This window comes from Pteronotus mesoamericanus, unplaced genomic scaffold (genome assembly GCF_021234165.1).
Source record: "Pteronotus mesoamericanus isolate MK-2021 breed Mesoamerican mustached bat unplaced genomic scaffold, CSHL_Meso_final contig_46, whole genome shotgun sequence".
NCBI lineage: Eukaryota > Metazoa > Chordata > Mammalia > Chiroptera > Mormoopidae > Pteronotus > Pteronotus mesoamericanus.
In genome coordinates, this window is record NW_026555170.1 from 10,503,511 (window position 1) to 10,529,552 (window position 26,042).

The 26,042-nt window shown below is 39.2% G+C and overlaps 1 protein-coding gene across 5 annotated transcripts in view; it reads left to right on the forward strand.

Annotated features, from left to right (window-relative positions):
• The window catches only part of NPAS3 (neuronal PAS domain protein 3), an 853,586-nt gene that overhangs the window by 734,020 nt on the left and 93,524 nt on the right, over positions 1-26,042 (forward strand). The window lies entirely within an intron of this gene.

Genomic DNA, 26,042 nt, shown 5'->3' on the forward strand with positions numbered 1-26,042 from the left:
TTTTTTTTTTTAAGTATCAGAAGGTACTTGAAAGATGTGAACAGATAAATTAAGGCTAAAAAGAAAACAGAAATGGCTACATTTTAAACTGCCTTTCTACCCTCAGTATTTAATTAGATCAATTGTATAGAGGAATGAACAGAGGTGACATTCCTCATTGGGATTCCTTCCAGGACTCTTATAGACTTTGCATTCAGAATGTTCCCATTTTCATTGTGTTGTACTGATGATAATTTAAGTATTAGGGGAAAATCCATTTATAAATTAAACAAAATGACTTGATATCCATCAGTCCCCTAGTTCATCAAGCTGTTCAAACACGGGGAAGATTGGCTGGTCGGCCTGGGTCTTCCGAGAGCGCTGGTAATTAGATCTGCGAAGGATTTATTCTTTGCTGATTGGGGCTTTAAATTAATTGAAGTTCCACATTTGTGGTTTTGTCCTTTTTGTACTTTTTTAGAGGAGATATTTCATATTCTTGTGTGGTGGAGTGCCTGGCCAAGCAGCACTGGTTTAAATGTTAATTTTTCTCATGAGAAGTTTAAGATTTTTAATGAATCAAGGCCTGATTTGAAGTGCAAAGTTTTATTTGCTTACTTAGGAAATTATTTTTGCACTCTAAAGATGCTTGTGCTTTACTTGACATGTTGTTTTCAGACAGGTACACAACACAAAAGCTTTTTACAGAAATAAAAATGGAAAAAATTATCTAACTAAAGATTACTGTTAAAATAACTCTCTATACTTCTTAAAAAATAATTCAACCTGCTTAGAAACAATCATAGTGTATTTGCTCACGCAGAAGGGAAAAACATATTTGCCCTTTCTGGAAGTAATTTAATTCCATCTGGAATCAATCCATGTTTCCTCATTTAAGTTACCTGTAGCTTGTGGGGCATTATCTATATCATTGCTGAGCATTCTTCTCCAGTTAGCTCTATGCATGAGAAAAGACAGTATTTAAGTCTACTCTGTAGCATTTAAAAAAAAAAAAAAACCCTTTTGGGATGGGGTCATGTATTCTTATACCGTTGCTGACATTACTGAATAGATACGTCAGTGAGATCACTGGAAAGGCTTTTTCAGTCATATCTGGGCATATTGGAGAAGCAGCACATGAAAACAGTTTTCTCTTCTTTCATGGTGGGATTGGATTTGGGAACCTGGGTTGCTCATGAATCAAACACTCAGTGTATGAGAACTCAAGTTTACAAACTTTCACATGAACTAAGGCCTTTAGGAGACTGGACTTTGTTTCCCTGAGTCGCAAACTCTCAAGTTACATAGAATTTTCAAAAATCTTATAACCTGACCTCCAACCTATGTAGCCATCCTTTTATAGTAAAACCAACAGATAACCTTCCAGTCTCTGCTGGAACTTCCTCCTGGTAGGAAGGTACAAGGCTTCCCACACCATTGGTGAGCAGCTCTAACAGAAAATTATCCCCAATACAGAGCCAAAATCTCCTTCGTTGTAACTTCTCCCCTCTAATCCAAGGTCTGCCCTCTGGGACCATGTTTCAGATTTACTCCTTCCTCCCCATCATAACCTCTCAAATATATGAAGTCAGATACACCAAATGCTCCCTCCCCGCTGCCTCCCTTCCTTTCCAGATCAGACCCAACCATTGTTTGATGGCATGTTCCTGAGACCCTCACCCCCCTCGTCACCCTCCCTGGGCTGTGCTTCAGTTTGTCAGTAACCCTCTAATAATATGATTATAAGAACTGAGTGCAGCCCTCGAGATGTGTCCAGACTAGTACAAAGCAAAGGGACTGTCACCTTTCTGAGATGAGGCTACCATACTTCTGTCAGGGCCACCTAAGAGTAAATTAAGTCTTCCGAGCAGCCAGTTCACCTGCTGATTCGTATTGAGCTTGATGTCTCCACAAACATGTTAAGGGTGACTTGTCACTTAGGAGAGACTTTGATAGGGAAGAAAAGAAAAAATGTCCATAGCCTGTAAACCAGTTCTGCTAGGATACCCTAAGCTAGAGTCAAAACCGAACTGGTTTAAGGTTGAACATACAAACTCTGATAGACCCCAGGCCTTCTCCGAAGCACCAGTATTCAGGAAACAACTCTAGGTGCACTGGGAGAACTCACTCACCGAGTCTCTTTCAATTCTGGATTCGAGGATGACATTTCTCCTTTAAAGTTGCTCTGTCATTGAACATTGAATGTCATTCAGATTTTACTTGGGTTTCTTTCACCAGCCTTCCTTGAGTCAAGCTAACTAGTCCAATTAAAAACCCTGCTTTCTACATTCCTTAACAGCCTGGCCTCATTAGTCACCATGGCCTAAGAAGGGTTTCTCTTCCTTGATGGATCCTTCTCTGTCGCCATTAGAGAAGGTTTAAAGCAAAACTTACTTTGCTTTAAAAGTCTGTAGTGTGGGCTGTTTTCAATCTTTGTCTTGAAAAGGCAATTAGATTGACTGCTCAAATACGGAGAAGGAGGGTAGGGTGCTACCTTTAACTAAATATCTTCACTAATGCAGATCATTGCTCCAAGGGAATTACTTCAAAAGTTCATGTCAGGCACTACATCCCAAAGCTGCTTATGTCTCTTAAAAGCTGAAAGAATTTTAACAAGATTCCCTAATTCCTAATAACATGAAGGAACATTTTTGAAGACTGTTGTTCGTTGCATCATAATCTTTTAAACTCTGGTAAAACACAGATTTTTTTTTAAATAGTAGTGTAATTTGGTTGGAAAAGGATATCAATTATGAAAATGATGGGGCTAGTAGGTATGAAATTTTTCAGGAGCCCTGATGTGTTCAGTGTAGCATTACTAAATGACTGAAATCTAAATAACATTTGGCATTATAATAAAAGGAAATAAGTGACTAAACCAGCCTAAGAGGCAAGATACTGCGCCATAATAGAAACTCTCTTTCTTTGAACTGCCAGTCCTTTGATTGTCTTGTCTTAAACAAGTCTCAAGATAATGTGAGAAAAAAGAAATCTGTCAACTGGACAACAACCCCAAATAAATATTTTATATGTATGCACATTTATTAATAGTTTAGTAATAGGATATTTCTTTTAAGGAAACCTTAAGGAAGATGTAAGGAAAATAAATAGGTGGCTTATTTAAAAAGTTAAGAAGCTCTAGGCACCTGTTTAGGGGCTGACCCCAATGCTTTGCCATCCTGCTGGCCCCTAACTGTGAGCAGCACAGACCCTCTGGAACGGGATGTCTGGGTGTTTGGGTTTCTTCCCATAGATCTGCGTGAATCTTTTCATTACTCCTAATGATTCTGTAATCTTGGGATTATGAGTACTATCCTCTTAATAAATTTCAGTGCTGTATTCTTTAAATGCTTATGCACAGAAAAGCAGCTCTTTTAAGAAATCCTGGAGGAACTTTTGAAATCTCCCTATTTTGAAAGCAAAGAGTAACAATTCCTTGGGTTAGGTCATAAAATCGTTGTATTTTACTCCTTCCTCCTTCTTACTAAAGCAGGGTGATTTTCACCCAGTTATAGAACTAATTCATGCTTATTGTAAAACATTAGAGAATTCAGAAAACAAAAACCAACCAACATCATATTACCCCCAAATAACCACTGTTGATGTGTGTATACTCTATGTCTATCCTTCTAGATTCATTTCTGTTCTTAGGTACATGCGCAGTTACGTGGTAGGGGTTGTTTGGTTAAATAATATCATAACAGTCATGCTTCTGGCAGCCTGCTTATCCACCTAACCTCACGGGCAACTTTCCCTATCATGTTTCTCACTTTAACATAAAATTTCCTTCCTGTCTCCAGTGGTTTGTTTCCCACGAGCTAACAATCAGCTCCCAGCGGTAGGACCACTGTCGGGTGTAACATACCTGGGTCCTGCTTTGTAGGGAATTCAGCCAGGACAAGAGGTTCTTGCAGCTTATTGAATGGGTGCAAGCTCACAGAGGGAGAGATCAATACCACGCCAGGATTTAGACAATTTAGCAAAATGTATGAGACAGTACTTTTGGTGAAGAATAACTACAGCAGCATGTTAACCATTTGTTGTCTAAAATAGAGGCTATTGTGTTTTGTCTAAAGTTGCAGGCAGACCCAGCCTGTTGTGGGCAGGGGGGGGAAGATAATCACTGCAGTGCCATGATCTTTATGCTCTTACGCCCACTTTACGTCCTGGATATTTTAAAGGCAGGCAAAATTGAAGCAGTTGAGTGCTTGCCTGAATGGAAATAATCTGCATTTTCTACATATGCCTCTTTGCTATAATAAATTTTTTCAGCTCCTGATTCTACAGGAACTCAATTCTTCTGGAATCATTAGACAATTTTCACAAGTGATATAATTAGAGGAACAAATGAATGTAAAAAATACCTGATGTTGAGGTCAATATTTTGTTTCAAAAACTGCTTAGATATGAGATATACTTGTACTTCTATGGGTGAATTATTTACCATCTAATATAGGGTTGTTGGGGTACAGGGTTCTCTTTTTATTATTGGTTCAAGTTTCCTGTCAATGAACTGAATTTAGAAGTCAGGCGAGGGAAACCATCTTACTAACCCCACATCCAACCCCAGTCCCCAGACAATGTGACTGTATCTACAGCACTTTCTGCTGTACTGCAAATGTCAAACAGAAGGTGTAATGGATTTAATATTAGTGCTGGCCAAGGTGTTGAGGGAGCTGTTAATAATGTCACTCCAGTTATTGATCTGAAGCCTTTAAAAATCAAAGAAAAGTGAGAGATCCCCTACTGGGGAAAGGCACACAGTGACTGGTTTTTATTGCCAATATATTTCTACATATAGAGTAGCAACTTTCTGGAATTATGTTATCACCATTAATCTCTGTGAGATTTTTGGAGTCATTATATGGTAAGATAATATCATGGAGGCTGCTCTGCATGCTAATGCTAAAAGGTATAAATAGTGTGGAAACTACAACCTTCAAGTTGTCAAATGATAGGAGGTTTATTAGCACTTGATTTATTCTTGATGACAACGTTGGATCCACTGGAAGTGTAAAATACAAACTGTATAGTCTCTAGGAAGAGCTGTCCTCTACTTTTGCCTTTTTAAAACTCCGATTGCAAGCCACAGTCACTCACTTGAGAGGGAAATGAATTTTGTTCTTGTAGTCAGTGTACCTTCTCAGGACACTGGCGATTCTTGTGTCTGAATGGCAGTTTGTATGCAATGAAATTCCGGCTTTCCATAGTCCCCAACAAATAAATGAAATTAAAATGTGTAATTTATGTTGAGTGTGTATCACACTGTAAACACACACTGAATTCTCTTCCATATTCATATAATATAGGCAAAGAAAATCCATCAGATAATGTACCATGGCTATCGCTCATGGACTGAACAGGCAGTGCCTCTCTCCTGGAGCGGCAGCCACGATCCAAATAAGTTCGCCATTCCCCGAAACAGGCGCTCCTCCTGTTGGTACTCGCGTTCTCGTGGATGTGTCGTGTCTGATGGTGAGAAAGCAGCCTAGCAAACACTATTGTTTTCATAACTCAAAGAGGTCAACAACTAGACATAAACTCAGTTTTATCCAAAACTTACAAATAATATTTTTTTCCTAAGCTATGTCATTGTTAGTTTGAAGTGAAATAGAAATTATCTTTTATCAATCCTAAATGAAGATGACATATATACTCCAAAAATAAGCCAGTACTATTACAGGAACTGCCCTGCCAAATTCAAAATGCATCTTTGGCCTCAAAAAAGCTACCTTGATGCAGTACGATTTTTTAATGCAGAAAGTAGGCTACTCTTAAATGTCATCTTTATCCCCAGCTAAGCTAAACAAGGTCACCTGGAACTTCCACAGAAAGGAATAAATATTTTCTCATGCTCTCTTCTGGTACACAAGGCCTAGGCGCACACACCACCTTTTTATGTGCATGCTCAAGCTTTCTTTGTGTACTTGTCTGTGTACAATGAGAACAATTGTGAAGCAACCTTGCACTTCTAGGATCTTGCCCCAAGGAGCTAAAAAAAAAAAAAGTGTGGTAAAATCTCTCCTGCCCACCAGGCTCTGCTGACCCAGTACCTGAGTTCTGCCCTTCCAGGCCAGCTCCCAGAGTGCAGAGCTGCAATTCAAAGGCACCCTTTGGGGCTTGACACCCCCGACTCCGACCATGCTGGTGCCTCACATAGCTACAGAAGGGCAGCCTCCCTTTTGTTCCCAGAGAAGATGTTGGAACTCAGCATAGTTCTGCATGACATTCTGAAACTTTTTCTTCCAAAATTTAGAACACAGTGGTTGTGACTAAAAAAGTGCAGCTTTTACATAAATTAATATAGTGGTATTTCCAGGGTAGCAAATGGTTTGTCCAATAATAGAAGAACAGGCCTCTTATCATAATACACAGTAGGGTTGCTCAGTTTATATGTAGCTTTTTTTTTTTCTTAAACCTTCTATTGAAGGTTTAGAAAATCAATTTTTTAAACCCATTATTTTTAACAGTTGTTTTATATAGCTTTCCAGGTCATAATTTTGACTTTCCTTTACCTATGGTGATAAGGGGTACATTTTCAGAGTTGCTAAAATGAAACCCAAGATAAATTGTTAATGGATGGCCTGTTCTTTCCCATTTAAAAAAAATGGAAAAAAAAATGTGGCTGTCTTTGTCATTGGATAATTAAAAATTGTAGATTCTATTTCTGTAACTCATGCCTTGAACAAAGCACAAGTTATTTGCTTTTAATACATACCACTGCACAGAAATTTCATCCCTGTCCAAATTATACCATTCTGAATTCCTCTTCTGCACTAAACAGCAGACTTACAAAGGATTGGTTACCTAACATTGACTGAGCTTTGCAGGGTGCACATATCAGAAGAGGCAGAACTGGCTAGAAACCATTTCCACCCCTAGTGAGCAATTTACTCATGATTGCTTGGGGAAAATACTGGAAATATTGCTTCTGTGTAAAGTTTGCAACTTCAGTTGTCAGCTCTTGGCCAAGCAGTTATTCCCAAGAATAGCTTTAGAAGCAAAGTGCACTCAGGCCTCTGTGATAATGGTTGGCGTTCACATCCAGTTTGGTGAATGCAGAGCACAGAAACCACTAATCACAGGAGTTAATTTACACCCCGTCCCTCAGAGGCAGGTCACTGTGTCATCCTTATTTTACAGATGAGGGGAAAGGGATGGAAATTTTAAATGACTTGCCCCAAACACAAGTTAGTTTATCAGCCAAGATTAGAGTAAAGGGTACAAAATTAGGGATAGGATAGGTAGGAAACCTAGGAACTAGAAGGAGAAAGGAGATAGGACCTGGGTAGGAATCAAACCAGAGGAATTTTCTCCAAAAGCCTTCTAAACTCCAGAGAGAAATCTGCCCAATTCCATATGCACATACTTCATTAGGCGAAAACGTCTTCTTTAAAAATATAGTCCTTCACTTGGGACTCAAGTGTTCCATCTAATCCATTCCTCTGCCTTCATTCCTACATTGAAACTCCTTGTACCATAGTGAACAGTAGCATCTGCATCGGTTATGGGCAGAATGCAACCCTGAGTCTCTCCGTGCCCATTAGGGGCAAGGCTCCTCAGCCAGGAGCACAGCCAGGATCGTCTCTGTGCACTTGGCCTCTGCTCCGCCTTGGCCCCTGCAGGGCCCGGCTCTCTGCAGCTTCTCTGGGCTCTTCCTTTCCAAACCAGTCCCCCAGGCAGGCGCGAGGTGAAGACCGAGCAAGAAGGGCAATGGGGTCTGTCAGGAAGTGTCACCTCTGCCTGGAGGCATCTGCTCGTGAAACACAATCATAGTTTCTTGGGACCCATAGAGAACATCGCCCAACTTCTGTTAGTTGACAAACTAGTTTGGGAAAGGGAGGAACTTGTATTTTTTCTCTAGATGTTATTAACCAAAGTAAATTCTCATTCAAAATCCAGGCCCACCTGCTGATAGTGATTGTCTGGACTGTTCAGTAAACTGTTGAGCATGCGCCTGTCATGTATGTGTCAGACATTATACGAGGCACTGAGAAAACAGAGGTGATGCTCCTGGCTCCCACGAGCTGACCATCATGTGAGGGAGACAGAACACTAATGCAATGCAGAAGTGCGATGATGGCCATCAGGGCCGTATGATGTCTGAGGAGGCCAGGATTACATTACAAGACGCTGCTGTTGGCAGCCCTGCCGTACTATCTCAGGTGTGGAGCTGCAGCCCTGAAACTAACAGGCCAGGAACAGTGCTTCTTTAGAAGCAAGCTGCCTTGACATACCCAGACATACATTAACCGTGACTGTCAGGGACTTAGCTATGCTCGTTGTATGCATTGCCTCATTCATTTCTCACGAAATACTATGAAGAAGGTACCCTATTCTTCCCATTTTACAGATGAAGGGACTAAAAAAAGAACAAGCTTTTTAAAACTTAGGGACTAAAAACAGAACAAGTTTTTTTAAAACTTAGAAAAATCATACAGGTTGGAGAGCCTAGGATCTGAACCCGAGCAACCTGGCACCAGACTATTTCCATTTTTAACTATTCTGCCACCTGCTTCTCAATATCCATCTGAAATAGCTCTCTGACCCCTCCTACAGACCACCAGCTGGGGGCACTCTCCACCCTTCCTGGGCAGCTCTGCTGGAATGGTCTTCCTGACATTATGCTGATTCCTATCTGCAGATAACTTGTGTGCATGCGACTTAATACCTTATCCTTTATTATTGCAAGAATGTGCAGGATGTGTTGAATAGAGCAGACTGGAAGCAAAGGAAATGGTTCAAAAGACCATTTCTTTAATTTGGAAGTGAGTGAGTAGAACTGGAGAAGAATTATTAGGGAAGGGAGAAACGATGACTTGGAACTAAGGTAATTTCTAAAAAAGGGTACTTTGTGGTCAGTCTTCTGCCAGGAGCTAATGGTTAATACTCCAGAAATTATGCAAATCTCACACTTTCATATAATTAGGATTGATGATACCATCTGTCCACTTTTACTTTTTTATCAATTGGTAATAAAACCTGAAAAATTTTGAAAAGTACATATGCTATTGATAATAAAATAGTAGGATGTAAATCCTCTAGGGTTCAAAGCTGCTCCTCTTTATGGCTTAATAAGTATATCATGTGCTTTTGGTAAAATATCAATCTGCTGGTCAATGGCTATCATTTGTCAGGGGATGTCCTCTTCAAATAAAACACCAGTAAGAGCAATGGTAAAACTGGTGACATCATAAAGAATTAAAAGTCTGCTCTCCTGTGTCCAGCCATCTCCTTATTAAACAGAAAGGGTTGGTAGATTTGGTGGAATGCTTCTGTAAAAGCAAGAGAGTTGCCAAATGCCCCGGCCATAGGTACTATATGTGGACCTAAATAAATAAATTAAGAAACTCATTTCACATAGGCCACCAAGAAGTTAAGAAATGTTAATGACTTGTAGTCACTTCCAACCTGGACAAAATTCAAGCCAATGACCTATGGGTGAAAAGCTCTATAGATCCCATTACCAATCCCCTGAGCCATCTAGTTGCCCCTGACAAGGTATTTTATCATACCTAGCACAATGCATTATGATAGTCCAAATTCCTGAACCATCAAAAAATCTTTTTCTACTATGTAAAATAAAAAAGAGAATTTTAAAGAGAGGCAGAAGACCTAGGTCCTTAAATAAAAGAGCCATTGAAATTAAAGAAAAAACTTTTGGAAGAACGTACACGTGTGTGTATACACACACACACACACACACACACACACACACACACATACATAGCATTGAGCGATTTTTAAAAATTCCAATATTTTTTCATCATGTTTACTTCACGGCACATTTGATTCTGCCTCTGGATATTTAGTAAACTGGCGTATCTTGGAGTTCCATTAAAAAAGTCATTAGTTTTAGTTTAACATTTGTATAAAACTGATTCTTTAAACCCATGGTGCTTTCTTTCCTAGCTTGTTTTTAAGTGTCATAAATAAATGACTTAAATGTCCCACAAGACAAATGTTCTTTAATCATCTAATGCACTCATTTATCCAGAGCCTTAACCTTAGTCCTAAATTAAGTCTGTTGCAAAAACATAACTTCATCTGCAAACACCCATCAATCCTACATGGTTTTGATAAGCACATTTAAAAAACATAAACAATCAGACAGTTGTCAATCTGGGTGAAGCCGAGTCCCATTTGAGAGTGATTCGCCAGAAGCCATATTTCATGCCCATACCACCAATAGAATTTTAACAGAACGGCTGGTATTCGGGCCTTTGCTGAGGGTTCATACTGTGAAACTGGGGGTGGGGCACAGGACACAGTTTGCCGGAGCATAAAATGAAACAAAGACAAAACAAAAGATAAGTCTTATTCCACACCAGCTAGAACTAGATTCTGTTTTATTTGTTTTGGGAAAACTATTAATACTTTGACCATGTTGTAAATGCATTAAAATTTCATGATCACATATTTAGTAAATTGCATGTCATGCCTTTGATTAATTTTCATTTGTTCATGGTCCTAAAAATCTGTCAACGAATCTAGCTGCTCAGAGCGTATACATGAGTAATGATCACCGAAAGGTTTGGTGCAAAGAGAAACGAAGTGGAAGTTTAATGGAATAAACACTTGACTAAATTGGGTACTTAATACCTCATAACTAAGAATTGACCTAGTTTGGTGAAATCTCAGCCCTGACAGATTCCCAGTTTAATTCTGAATTAACTCGTATGTCTTTCATTTACCAACGGCACCATTTCACAGTAGGGCGAAAACGATCTTTCCCTTTTTCCTCTGGCTTCAGAGTTATTGCCACAGAGCCCCTTAGGGCCGTTGGATGCTTCCCCCCCACCACCCCCCACTGAGTCTTTAAAATTTTTTAAAAATAGATAAGAGCATTCAGCAAATAGCTAGATTGAGAATAAACTCAAAAATTATCACCAGGGCCCTTCCTCTGGCACAATTTGTCAAATCTGCTGATAGGAAACAAATTCTATTCATAAAGATTTCATTTGGGAGGGGGGGACTCTTGTGATTTGGTAGCAATTCAATTATAGTTTTGTGAGATAGTGAGTCCGGAGAGGGAATCCAGACTGACAAGAAATATGACAGGACAGTTACAGAGTGTTTATGCAATTAAACTTTCACTGACAATACCTGCAGAATGATGAATGCGTGGGCGGAGGTGTGTGAGCGCAGGCAATGCCGCACAAGCATTGCCCATTTTTCATTATTATACAACTGTTCAGATCTTTCAAGAACAGCCTGAAGTGAGGTGCGAAAGACAGTGCTGTTCTGCAGCATGTTAACCGAATGCCTTTTTTTTCATTCCCTCCCTCCAACGGGTCTTGATGTGCCAGATGATAAAGGAACATCTATTTTAGAAAAATGTTTCGAAAAGATTAAGATTTACCCTGGGCTTGACATATATTAATTTTGGATACCAAAAGAGGGTTTTATTCTTTTTTCTATCTGCAACTTTATATCACTTCCCAACCGATAGAACAGGGCATAATTAAACTGTTGGGTTATTCATTTTATTCAAGCAGGTGCAAAGGGCACTATAAAAGTGGGATTTTACTGATGGTAGATTAAGAAAGAAAGGAAAAACTTAAAAGCCTTTTGTAGAGAACTACAAAAGCTTACAGAGGAGATTAATTCGGTTGGGCAAAGTCGGTATTATACTGCTTTGGTCTTCCAAGGATATATGAAATCAGGAAAGTTACAGAACATCAGAGCCTCTGGAAGACGATGTGGGCTTTTTCAGGTTGTTAACAACCCTTATTTGGTGCCTTTATGTGAGAGGGTCAGGGTTTTTTTTGGGGGGGGGAGGGAATGGTGTGATTTTAATTTTTTTAAAACCGGCATTGAAAGTATAGGGATGTCTTGAAAACAGCTTTAATTTAATTTGTGTAGACTTCTCCTTGGCAAAGTCAGCATTGCCCAGAATAAAGACTGAACCAATGGCAAAGCCTTTCAGACCCCAGAGCTTGGGTGATTCACTGTGCTGAGGTGACAAAGAAAACAGTTCCAGCCTGTGGCACAAAGATGCGAAGGGCTGAGGTGAAAACCATGTGTCTTTCCCTAATATTTATACATCTATTTAAACTAATGAGATTTCCCTCTGGTAATTACCATACTGTTGTCTGTATCTGTGCGTTTTGATTTTTGTTGTTTCTGTTTGTTTGTTTTTGCCCAAACTCTTATCAGAGAGAAAGAAGAGGGATAGAATAGGGTAACTGCGGGAGAAATAAAAATAATAAGAATTTACTTGGGGACAGAAAATTATATCTATGGTCAAACCATTCATTCATTCATTTTGACCTCCAGTAAGCTGTCACGTATATCAATGTTTTTGGTTTGGTGTTGTTTTGTTTAATGGTTGAGGTTCCTTTGTTAACATTTGTATCTCCTTTGGGAACATTAAAAGCCTTGAACGTTCACAGAGAAATATTCACTTGTTATGACTGACGCCCATTATTGCTTCCCAGAGTTGTGTCCAGACCGCAGGCAGAGGGGCACCGTTGCGTGCCCACCTGGATGACTGCTTTCCTGAACTGGGCTGGTGATTCCACACTGAGTTTCCACATGCCCATACGGAGGTTATTATAAATCACACTCACATCTAGAGACTTTGTTCACACAATCCTATTAATTGGGTAAATTCGATAAAATATGCAGTCACTTCAGTATCAGCTAAAATCAGTCTATCTTGTTTCTATTACAAGTGGGTTGGCCACACATTTCTGTCAAAGTGATCAGTTCAGAAATCCTATATAAACCATGGTTTAAATATAAGAGTTTCTTGCAATCCTCTCTTTTGCCAAAAAGCTACACTCTATTATCTCCCCTAAAAAGACTTTGATTTTGTTAAATGTGATTTTTAAAAGGCACTAAAATTGATAGTTAAGAAAATACTGTTTTCACATTACTTAGGTGTTAAAATTACACAGTAGTGTTCCTTTATTTTCAAAAACCAAACCTAATCCTGTTAATTCAAAGTGAATAACAAACAGGACTAAGACTTTTTCCCAAGTTGTTACATTTATTCAACCTGCTTGTGTTTTGTTCTTCATCATAATTATTTCCAAGTCAAATCTGCACTGATTTCCTTGCGGACCAGCGTACCTCTGACTAACTTAAAGAATTGAGCTGGGATAATTCACACAATTCCTCGGGGGTCATGTTCACTGTTTTTTTTCAAGGACATTTTTATTACAAAGCTGATGAAATTTGCATATTAATTCATTTCTTTCAATTTTTTAAGATTAAATGTTGTCAACATGTATCAGTGCAAGGCTCTGACAGTACTGATGAAATGGGTCAGTCAAGCTTGAACATTTAGAGTAATGCAGCCATCTGCAACCCCCAGCCCCTTGTGGAGTTCTCTGCTACCATTGTAACTTGATTAAAAAAAGTTTTATTCAATGCAAGATATTAAAACATTATCTAAGAAATGATATGTGTTAGTCTTTCCATTGACTCAGAAAGTGAATTTGACAACAAAATGGATCTAGGAAGATCCTTGCTGACTAGGAGTTAGGGTTCTGTCAGTCTTAAGTAAACTACGGTCAAGAAAGCCCCCTAAAAGTTTTAAATTTGCTGAAAGGAACTTAAGAAAGAACTTGGGTTTAATGTTTTTCCCCCTGGTGAGATTGAATAGTTAGAGGACTCTTCCCATCTGTATTCCAGGTCAGATGTGAGAATGGGGAGAGCTGATAGAATGTCAAAGATCTGTTGTAACTTATTTCCCAGTGTCCTCAGGGACGGGCCTGCCCTTCTTCTTATACATAGCTAATAAATGTAAAGATTCCTTGTCACATCTAAAGCCCTCACAAAATGGTACCAGTACTTATGTGGAGATCTTCATTTCTGTCCACATATCCAACTTGAACATTAAGCTGCATTGATTTCCCCAATTTCCTTACAGGCAAAAAACACACTTCCATCAGACATTCTCAGAGAGCAAGACCACCTAAGTGCAAAATCCCTTTAAGTGTTACATTGCCTTCCTATGTGAACCCTGATGGCCTTTTCGGATCATTTATTTCTCTATGTAGAAGTTTCTTTGAGATGTATATATGCCTCTAATAGATTCCAGGGGCCTTGCAAGGAAGTAATTGTTGGTCTGGCTGCTGAGCTGGAGTAGCAAGAAACCCTACCACCTCATCACTTAATCTGGCCACCCAACTAAAAGAAGTATGTTGAGTGGCCAGTATGTTGGGTGTTTCCATGTATGTTTCCACAACATGGAAAGCCCCTGCCTGTAACCTGAGGTTCTTGAGGGAAGACCTCTCAGAACCATAGGACCCAGCCTTTCAACTGCTGTCTCTGCTTGCTTCTGTAGTAGTTCATAGCATTGAAAAAAAATTAAAAAGCATTTCCTTTGAATATAATTTATAGGTAAATCTGGTTATCTACTACCCACATTAGAGACTTAGCTTATAATATTTTCATTCTTTAACAATACACGTGTACTTGTTAATTCCTAAGCAGAACATTCTCCAATATATGTACAATACCATTAGCTAGAAAAGTTTGTTTCCCAAAGTTGGGGGTGGGGGGTAGGAAAAAAACACTGCATAGTAAGAAGTGAGCAACAAAAAGAGAAGGTAGTCTCACAAATGGTTTTTTCTTGATTTTGAATTAAACTCCCAAACTCATATTGGATTGAAAAATAAAAATCAGGCTTCACATTGTCAAGTTGGAAAATGTCAGGTATGAAATATTTAAACCGTAGAATACAGTCTTCGACTTTGGGTTATAAAACTTTAATTTTGTGAGTTGGTAGCACTCCAATAGTTCAATATTTTTAATTCTACAAATCCATGTTTATTAACTTTCAAGGTTTAAACAGTATCACCAAGTCTATTGAAACTAAATTATTCTGACTTGTGAGAGCTATAGGGTAGCTATAATTTGTTTTCTATTTCTACATAAGTGACAAAGACAAAAGAAAGAACAAATAAAAGGAATTGATTGCCACACAATCCCTTTTTATACTTTCAAAATGACCTAAAACTCTAGCTGACGATTAAAGCAAAGATTCAAGCCTGCAGTTTTAATTACAGAGTTTTCCTGCATAAGTCAGGGGGTGCTTAAATAGGGTCACCCCATATCATTAAAAAAAATACGCTTCCATAAGGTTATTGCAGGTGAACTAACTGTATTCCTCTCAAAGAAGAAATATGGCCTTCTTGTCTCTTCCTTATTTAGGAAATATCAAGTGGGTATCATTACAACACTTTTCATGATTGTGATGATACTACCTCAGTTTCATGATTCAAAGAGAATACCAAAATTATTTGCTAATGGCAGCGATAACTTTTCGTCTTCATCCAATTAGCGCTCTTTTCTTGTAACTCCCTAAGCAGTTTGTTCCTATTCCTGGTGATTATCTAACATGTCACTGTTGATTTATTCAGCATTTTTCAACACCTACTATGTGTTAAGAAAATGAAGTCCTATATGAGATGGTTGTGACATCACAGAAAGAGCTCTGCCCCAGAAGAGAGAAAGCCACAGTCCTCTCCTGGACCATCGCTACCAGCGGGCTCCCCTTACGCACATACTTTAACACTCTGAGTTGCCTTCCTTCCCCCTAAATGAAGCTAGTATTTACATGGGGTTCCAGGAGGGCATTACAGACATAATATGACAACCTGAAGTGTTTTAAACAGCTGATTAGAGAAAACACACTTGGTAAATAGTGCAGCAGGAGTCTTTTGAGGTTATCTTGTGACTTTTCTGTTTTCCTAGGTGAACGCCGGTCTCTTGGATTTTTACACTCTAATACCATATCCATAGCAGCTGCTGTTGACGCGAACATCCAAGTTAGATTATCCAACACAGTTCTGATGAGATTTATTCCTCCACCTAACTTAATCTGTATGTGATTTAGTTTGCTGCCAGGGAAGGAAAGTACATTTGCTGTAAACCCAAACTCCTGGTTGCTAGCAAGAAAATTCAGTATGTTTTGCTTATTGCTTTTGTTTCACATATAGCGTATATGACTTCATGATGATTTGCTCAGGGAGGAGAGGTTGAGGAGTTACCTTTGCATCTAGAATCTGCTGAACATGTGCTACAAAAGCATTACCTTTTTCGGAGTTCCCCAAATCAACTTGCAATGCCAAGTTACTCTCCTAAGGGCTATTTCCTCTACAAATTTATGAGCTCACAGTCCATGCTTCTTTTTTAATGACACATTCAGTGATGGGTCTTTTCTGGAACTTATAAAACCTTGTCTTTCTTCCACTTCATGTCTATGAAGCCAGCTATTGCTACTCTGGGCTCAGTGTTCTCCAACTTCAGAACGCAGGAGAATCTTGTTCAAAATGAAGATTCTTGTCACCAGCCTGCATGCCCTGATGCCTGGTTACATCACTGATTTTCTGGGCCCTCTTTGTTCACTCTGTAAGCCTGCTCTGTCTCTCTTGGAGGCAGCCCTGCTCCCCTTCTCTGAGGGCACCTTCGCCCAGGCAGCAGGAACCCACCCAGCCACAACTCGCACACGGACCATTCAGTGGCTGCGGTGGACTTTTGTTCTTGGGATGATTGCAAGTTAGAGTAAACAGGTTTTGAATTATTTATTCTCCACATCAGAAAACCCTGTCGCCGTTGCTGTCTTCTTCTCCTTCTCTTCCTTTTTCTTCTCCTCCCTCTTCTTCTTCTTCTCCTCCCTCTTCTCCTCCGTCGTCTTCTTCGTCTTCCTCGTTGTCATCATTGTCTTCTTCTTCTTCTTCTTCTTCTTCTTCTTCTTCTTCTTCTTCTTCTTCTTCTTCGTTTTTGTTTTTGACATATCATTTAATTACGAAGGATGGGGAGAAGTTGAAGGCAATTTGTTTATGGTATCAATACAAATAAAAGTTCAGTCTTTTCTAATATGCTAGTGAAATAAGCAACTAACCCAGTCTCCAAAAAGAGCCAGATCAGACCGAACCATAGTCAGTCTTTTCAAGTGGTGATAGGAAAGTATGGTAAACTGAAACCCCATGATTGTGAAGAAGTTATGCCTTAGAGTTGTGATTTATCCACTAACCTACTAAAGCTTTGTGAACAAGCACACCAATCACATGTCTGTGTATATCAAAAATGGTAGAATTATCTTTTGTTTTTCTCAATAATATACTGATTTCTTTTATATGTGGGTCTATTCATGATGGGAAGCAACATTTTACTAAGAGATTGTTGAACTTGTTAAGAAATTATAGAGTTAGTTCTTCAACCTCGCTAGCATAGGCAGAGTAATTAGGGAAAAAAATGGCGGGTTTTTTTCCCCCAGATAGGTACAATTATAAGTGACTAGTAGAACTTTTCATTCTGAAAGAATTTCCTGTGCTCAATGCTTAAGAAGAATGTCTTCTTTCTACTGTACTTTGAGTGATTAGAGGCACATTTTGTGACTCATACACCCGCTCTCTGCGAAGCCCCACGCCTGAGCTGCCTTCCGGGAGCAGGCATTCTGACCACACACCAAGATGGTAAATGACAAATTCCACAAGTCATCACTCAGTTACAGTCACAGGACTAGAAAGAGCACCTACAGGGTGCCAACAGACATAACAGGGTTGATGTCTAGAATTTCCAGAAGAGAAATATTTATTAGATGTTTTTATTCCCATTTTTTATTAGAAAATAGCATAAAAGGAAGTTGTTGGTTTTAATTACACGAGTAAGCAACCGTGGCATTTGCGGTAAAACTGGGCAGTTTCTACACTCATTAGAAGGAGAAAGTAGTGTTGGTGATTTCATTCAGCAAAGCTCAACTTACTTCAAGAGATGGATCTTGTTAAAGGGCCTCTCCAGCCCTCAGGAGGTGGGTCACAAGCTACCACATGAATATGTTATGTTATAAAAGAATTTTATTTCTCAGAGGAGATAAATCACATTTCTAGAACTTAAAAAAATATTTTTTCATCATTTTAAGTATCCACATCCATCTTGCTTTTCACCTTAGTCTGAATTGGTGGTCACCTGCCCTAAAGGTTAGCTTTAAATTTTCTTCCTCAGACACATTTCACAAAGGAACCTTAAATATTCTAGTAGAATTTCCTGTTTAAAATAATCCTTTACAGAAAAAAGCATATATAGGAATATTCATTGTAACTTTTTTTGCTATTGCAAAAATGAATAGAATTGGCATATAATTAATCTGTAATGGGATTTGGCAAAATTATACCCATGGACTAAAACACTGTACTGCCATTAGGAAGAATATTGAAGGTATGTACATTCAAATTCAGCACAAGTTCCAAGCTATTAAGCAAACCAAAAAAAGGGGGGGCAGGGGGCTGAACAACATATGCACCCCAACAGAATAACTGCAGGCACGTACACTGGTGAATGCACAGGCTCTCTCTGCAGGGATGTGTAAGAAACTGGGGACACGTAAGCAACTGCCTGTGGGAGAATCTCTAGGAAATTGGGGGTCAGAGCTGGGAGGAAGGCTTGTTTTCACTGGAGAACCTTCTGTATTGCTGGAACTTCTTTTTAACCACATGTCTGCTTTAGTTTTTATTTTAATGTTTTTAATTGTTAGAAAACAATATTAAACATTTAAAAGCTGTGATAATCAATTACTTATTTAAAATATCACTAATTAAAATCAGGTAATCAAGTAAAGGGGAAATTATTTTTTAAATATATTTTTATATCACAGCGGATCCTTCTGTAATGAAAACAGCCCTGCTACACTGTGAATTTGCATTTATAATACACCTATTTTTTTCTAAACTAAAGTGCATTCTTTGAGTAAGTTCAAGGAGCTCAGGAAAAACTTACACCAAATCACTAATGGGTTAGTGCCTCCCATCTGTCTTGCAGACAAAAAGGGCACCAGGAAAGCAGCTGCATTCGTGGGGAAGGAGAAGGCAAGTCAGGATACAGCCCGGCAACCTCTGGCAACAAACAATGCTCAGTGTGAAACGGGCACTAATAATAGAACTTCGAATGCCGAAACCATTTGCCTGAGCTGCAGCAATTAGAACTGTAATTCAGGTTTGGGATTTTTCTCTGAGGTTTCACAGCTTATGAAGCCAACAGAACAGGGTTATTAAATCATAGCCTAGTCCCCAGTCAAAGGGATTTTTCTAAATGTAGAGGACAGGGAAACGCGGGCACCAGCGGGGCGGTCCTGCGGGTGAGGCGATGGACCTGTCCGCGGCACTGCTAATGACCTGTTTTAGGGGCTCAGCTCATATATTCCAAATAACAGGGGGGAAAGAATTCCAAATAGCTTAACATCATTAAACCCAAAATGCTATTGGATCCTCCCTCTGTGGCACCATAAAATACCTTATCCAAGTGGAGAAGGGATATACTTGCTGTAAATCACGGAAAGTTTATGCCACCCCAGATGCAAACTTCACACTAACTTGCTCACTCTGGGGAAGGTTCACGGGTTTGCTTTGTTTGGGGGTTTGGCTTGGGGTTTTTTTTAAGCAATAATAGTCTTTGTAGGATGGCTGCCGTGTCAGCATTTATCTTGAAACTCGTGGATATGAGTTCTGACTAGAGTCACCTTTCTGACAAGTGTTATTGCGACTGTGTTTTATATCCCTGTTCAGAATGGTTTCTAATGATAATGCTCTGTCTACCTCGCTGCTTCACACTAAATTATAGATGCCACGATGACAGGGCAAACTGCATCCGCGCACAGAGCGCAGCTCCCTCGGTGTGATGTCAGTGCCTCCACCCCTCTGTGCCCGGAATTAAAAATGGGAAGCAAAGATATGCAAAACATTTGTGCTTAAAAATAATGTTCTGTCAGTTATTAAACAAGTGATATTTCATTTAATCAGCTCAAGGGATTATTTTAAATGAAAAGGCAGAGAGGATGATTTTATTAACACATTCCTGCCCTAGAGTCCTACTGTAATAATTCTTTACCTGCCTAAATTAAAAAGTTATAATTCAGCCTGTCTATAGGAAGAAGTTCTGGGTGATTGGATTTTATTAGTTCTTTTACTTTCAGTTGCTCGCAAATGGAGGTAAAGGCTGAAAGCTTATCCTACAGCAGAAAGAATGTTTTAGCTACTTAATAAATCACCCCTTCTCTCGACGGTGATTGTATCCAGGACTTACAAAGCAAGTGTGCTTCTGAATACGGTATTTTATCGAAATGGGGTCTGTCTGACCAATCCACTTATATATTTGAACCTCCCTGCAATTCATTCCACCACATCCCTAAACCAATGTGGGAGCCTTCACTACTATCCAACATATATTTCTAAATGTTATTTAATTGTCAATTACATATAAAGCCCTACTTTAGGATCTGAAGGAAGAAGAGACAAAGGGATAAATAAAACTGCATCCCTGGCCTTAGTGGAGCTTACAGACTAGTGGAGGAGGCACTTACCTGAACAAAGAACGCAAGGGAGTCAGTGAAACAAAGAGGGAAGGAAAAGCGAATGGAAGCAGCCGACGCCAGTACCTACCTTGTCCAGTGCCAGGAAGCATGATCATTGTAAAGCCACTAATGAGTATGGTTTTTTTACAGTTTACCAAGTATTTTCAAATACATGATCATGTATGCTCTTCTGAGTCCCAAAACCATCCTAGGAGGTTAGAAGTATATTATTTCCATTTTACAAGTGAGAAAACTGCAAATGGAGAAATAATAAATTTTTCCTGATCATTGATCTCATGATTTAAACCTGAATGTCAAAGTTCTATATAAAGTTCTTATTAAACTTATTAAAGCAAAGACTGCTAACCTGGGGACGTGTTTAGGTCCTCCCATGTCAAGCAGAACACTGAATACAAAACTGTATATATGGACAAAAGTGCATTGTTCTTGGAAAAAGAATTTGCTCAAATTTTCAAAGTGGACCACGATTCCGAAAGAGAGTAGGAATTACTGTTCCAATAGAATATTTTATCGGCTTTTGTACCTGGCTTTTCGTAATGTCCCTGAATTGTTTTCATTTTTTCCTGGAGAATAGGCTATGGCATGAGAGTTCCAGTTTGCATGGTATTTGGACACAGCTCCCTTCCCAGCTGCTTTTTGTCCCATTGATTTCTACCAAGAGGGTGTTGCAGCAGCTCTTTAAAGTCCTGTTCATTCATCTCTTCATGTCTGCATTTGTTGAGTACCTTCAGTGCTCCAGCTGAGTCAGCCTCTACCCATGAGGAAGTGTGATTATCAGGGCATTAATTTAGTTATTCAACCCAAATTCTGTGTACAGAGATCTCTTTAAATGACATAAAGATGAAAAAGAAATGGAACCTTCCCTCGAGGCTCTTAAAATCTAGTAAGAGAAGAAAACTGAAACAACTGTATTGAAGAACCAAGGCAAAATCAAGGTGTTATGATGGGGAAAAAAATATCAAACTGTTCAGCCTTCTAGAGGGAAGGGAAGAAAAATTACAAAGAGTATTTTCAGCTCCTTTCAGAAGTGGTTCTCTAAAGAGGATGTTCTCCATCTAATGTTAATTGTCATACTCTTTCAAATTCTCTTCAAATATGCAAAGGGTATCAGTACCTGCTCCCACCCAGTGTTGATGGTTATGCCTGTCCTTGGGCAGGATTATCTTGGCTGTATAAAGAAGCAGGGAATTCAGCCAAAAATGCATTTGGTGGGAGAATGGCTTTCTGTTGCATTTGGAACATACTCCTATCATTTTCATTCATTTTCAGTCCTTTTGATGGATCTCTCCAATTGGAAAGAATTCAAAACCAATTTCAGTACAGATGCAAATAATGCTAACAAATTATTCTATAAATATACCACCAATGGCAATACTTGTAAGGTTAATAGCTCTTACTTAGCAAATAAGGAAAGCGAAAAACAGAAGACTGTGTCCATAGGAGGAAAGTGGATTGACTCTGAATCTGTTTGGTTCTTCTGGTCAGCATGACTGTGCTCCTTACAACCTAGAAGGATCCTAACATTCAATGGGTTGGCTCAGGATACACAAAGACTTAAGTCTTTTTAAAAGTAATTTGTCATTTGCCTACTCCTATTCTAGATGTGTGTGTGTGGAAGGTGAGGGAGAGAGTGTGGTGGGGGGAGACAGAGACCTCCTCCTGACTCTCATTAGCAGAGAAGGAGAAAGACTAGAGCCAGCTCTTGCAAATGGGGATTGAAGAAGCCATGGGTGGGAGTTGATGTATCTTGTCTTCTTTCACTGGAAATAGGTTGACATTTCTACACACAAAGTATCAACCCCCAAATTTCCACTTAAAGATATAAGTCACATTATGAGGCTATATATTTTTTTCCTGACTAAATTATGACTTTCTATTTAATACAGTAGATAATGAAATATAAATGACATCCTGAATCAACTTATTTTCTTTTGAAGTTGCAGTGGATAGAGGGAGGAGAATTCAGGTTTGGGGCAGAAGAATTTCTATACTACTTAATGTAGACATTACAAAACTTATGGCCCAAAGATGCATGTTTTAATGAACAGTATTATGACATTAAAAATTCTCCTAGCCTTAGTTCTTCTAGGATCAGGGGGCTTATATTCTAGGTTTAGAAATTATAATAGTTAAAAATCCACAACTGTCATATATGGGAGACAGTAACCCATGAAAGTAATAAAATTAAAAATAATAATAGCAGCAAATAACTAATGAGAACTTTCTAGGTGCCAGGCAATGTGTGTATATATTATCTCATTTAACTCTTACCAGGCCCTTTGAGGTTGGTACTATTTTTAACCCCATTGTACAACAGAGTGAAAAAAGAAAAGGCAGAAAGGTTAAGTAACTTATCCCAAGGCTATGCACCAGGAAGCAGTGGGGCAGCATTTGAACTCAGCGCTCGGACCCCGCAGCCCGTGTCCCCCTGCACCACTCTGTATCAAGGGCAAGACTCTAAAGGCAGACACACCTGACTTTGAGTCTTGTTTCAGAGCCGGGTAACCTGGGACAAGTTATTTTATGTTCTAAGCCTCAATATCTTTATCTGTAAAATGGACACAATAATTCCATCTCAAAGGATCATGTGAGGTTGAAGGAAAACGCTGTAGAAAAGCATTCAATGAAACCCCATGTTATGGCCCATTACTTTGCACATCAATGTCCAGCAAAATCTAGGGGATTTCTAAAGGAAAAAAAATGGTGGAGGCTTGTGATGACAAATTGAAATGAAAAATTAGAAGGCTAATATAAGTTTTGAAATTAAGAGTATATACATATAAACTGTAATGTGTATACATATAATTTTTATCCCTGCTGATTACTTCATTTAGCTTTTACATTCTCATTACAACTATTAATAGATTTTTAAGTTAAAATTAATTGTTAAGAATGAATTTAAAACATTAACATGAGATTAACTAAGCAGATCACTCTCAGAACCTGGACATTGAGCTGCAGCTATGGTTGTGGTTAAGACATTATTTTACTCCTCCACTACAATGAACTGTGTAAGAAAAAATTCAAATATAAAAATAAAAAGTAGTTCATGCATAAAGCATGATGCCCCGCAGCATATTAGATCTGTTTATCTCTTTGTTTAAAATGAATGCTCCTTGGTATGGTTTACATAACATGGCAGGGATCAGCTTGATAAAGTGTTTATATCACCTGGGGAGCACACCGGCTCATTTCCTCAACACCTTTCCACATGACTAGCTTTCCGGCAAGTATAATAGCAAACAAAGTTTTAATAGGTCAAGAGCAGAGTAACTGCTCACATTAACAGGAGGGAGACAGAGGCTTGACGTGCACCGAGGCTAATAACTGACACTTTCAGCGTGCATGTTTGAATGCTGCTTAATGGGGAGTTTAGAAGGAAAGGCTTTTATGAAAGCCTGAGATTACTTACAAGCTTCGGGTAGAAGGAAGACAGAAAGTGGGGCGGCATTGCTGAGCATGCATGCTTGAAAATGTGGGTGCACTTGAAGGCAGGTGGCTCATAAACCATTTCTTCATCTCCTGTCTCCTTTAGCAACTCACAATTAACTCCATTATTAAGTTTAAGGATTTACTCTATCTCTGCCATTTTCTTTAAAGCTGTCCAAACTAGGAGAGGCTCTCCTTTTTATTTGCTTATTGTCTAAGTGAAGCTGCTACTTGGGGACTGTTTAGGATCCTATCACATCAGTTTTGCTGAAAGCTGCAGCAAGACAGATAAACACATGATCTGTTTTGAAACTGTTTTGGGGGTTTTTTTTTTTGCCTACTGGAGAGGGGGGAGTTGCAGTTCTTTCTTTCTTCCTTTCTTTCTTTTCTTTCTTTCTTCCTTTCTCCCTTCCTTTCTTTACTTTTTTGCTGCTTGTCATCCTTGGGCAGTGTTCATGAAGTTAACAGCATCTACAGAGTTCATAGATGCCCTTTTCCCAAGAAACACACACAATAATAACTTTTAATAAAATTTTGGGAATGTTCAAATGAATAGCTATGTTGCTAACCCTGGCTTTGGCAGACGTGTATGACAGAATATGCTCAATATTGTATTTATCCTTTCCGCATTACCAAGAGGGAGGCAAAATCTGCTGCTGTATTTAAACAGAAGAATGGACAGACTTCCTTTTGTTGTAAGGTCTGTGTCTTCTGTGGGCATGCTATAATTGAAGCTCCTTTAATAATACAGGATGTGGAGAAGCTCTGCAGAAAAAGAATTGGGACTTCATGTGGAATGTTCCTCAGATACTACCCACTGTAGCAAATAGGAAACTCTGTCAATATATATGCAGGCTCCTGAGGGATACAGATCTGTAACTGAATCACAGGTAAATAGATGGATTAGATATGGCAGTGGCGGGAAACACATGCTGCAAAACAAATCCACAAGAACAGTTTTACAGGGCCTGCTTTCTCTTTTCATAAGGAAACGAAGCCAAATAATCTGACAAGGGCGAAAATCAAATCATCTGTCAAGTTCCTCTACCCTTCATTTATCACACAGTTTAATACCATAATGAAAAATAGCAAATGGAAAATGAAGTGAATGACCAATGAAAAATGCATTCTCTGAGGATACAGCAATGTGTTATGAGCCTAAATCCTCCACCCCTGCACACACATAACTGCTAGGGGAGACCCTGTGGTCACACAACCCTTTTCATACAAGTATGACAAATCCTGGGATGGCATTAGCCCTCAGTGTATACAAGCTTCCCTCCATCCCTCAGTCCTCAGAGGCTCCTGCATTTTCTCATCTCATCTGTACATTAAATCTGAGCTAGAGCTGGGTGGCTGTATGTGAGCAAGGGCCCTGTAATCCTATATTCAGCAAAGAAATTTAGTGGAAAGACAGAATGGAACTCTCATTTGTGGACTGTGCACTACATGCCGAAGACTGATCTTCACAATCACCATGTAAGATAGTGCGAACCCCATTTTCACAACTGAGGAAACCAAAAAATCAGAGCAATTAAAGTAAGGTGTCCAACCTCTAAAAGCGGTCAAGGGAGAACTGGGGCCCAGGCGTGCTTGACAGCACACCCTACAGCCTCGCGGCCGATCTTGCTGCCTCCCATAATCCAAGATAGAAATGTCCCATGAGGCGGATGCTAGGGAACCTGAGTGGGAGCGAAGAGAGTAAAAAGGAACTTGGTAGATGGCTTTAAATAAAATATCTAGCCAATAACAGCCAACATTTACTGAGCACTAAGTATGTGCCAAGCATGTCTCATTGCAGTGTATTAATTTGTTCGATCCTCACAATAATCTTAGAAGTGGGTATTATTCTAAATATCATTTCCAGCTGAGGGACCTGAGGATCCGAGAAGCCAGGAATTTGCGCAGCGTAACATAGCTGGCAGGCGGTAAAGCCAGGAACCTGCCCTAAGCAGCCGGCTCCAGAGCCTTCTCTCCAACCACTGCTTCCCCCTGCCAGTTAAGCCTAAAGACCAGGAGGGAAGTGAGAATTCGTCTGGGGCAAAAAAAAAAAAAAAAGATAGATAGCACCCTGTTGGTTTATTATAAGGAAAAGCTATTATTAAGAAAATAGGTTAGGAACAGCAATGAAATAGTTTCATTTAAATAATACCACACACTAAAATAAAATATCATTTATCCTCAATCCTCCTGTCCAAACAGTGTAAGCTTGGGAAAGAGATAACATTTATTTTACATACTTGGTACAGGCTAGCAGATTGTGGGCACTCAAATCAGTCTCTTGCTCCTAAGCCAAGATGATTAATAAGGC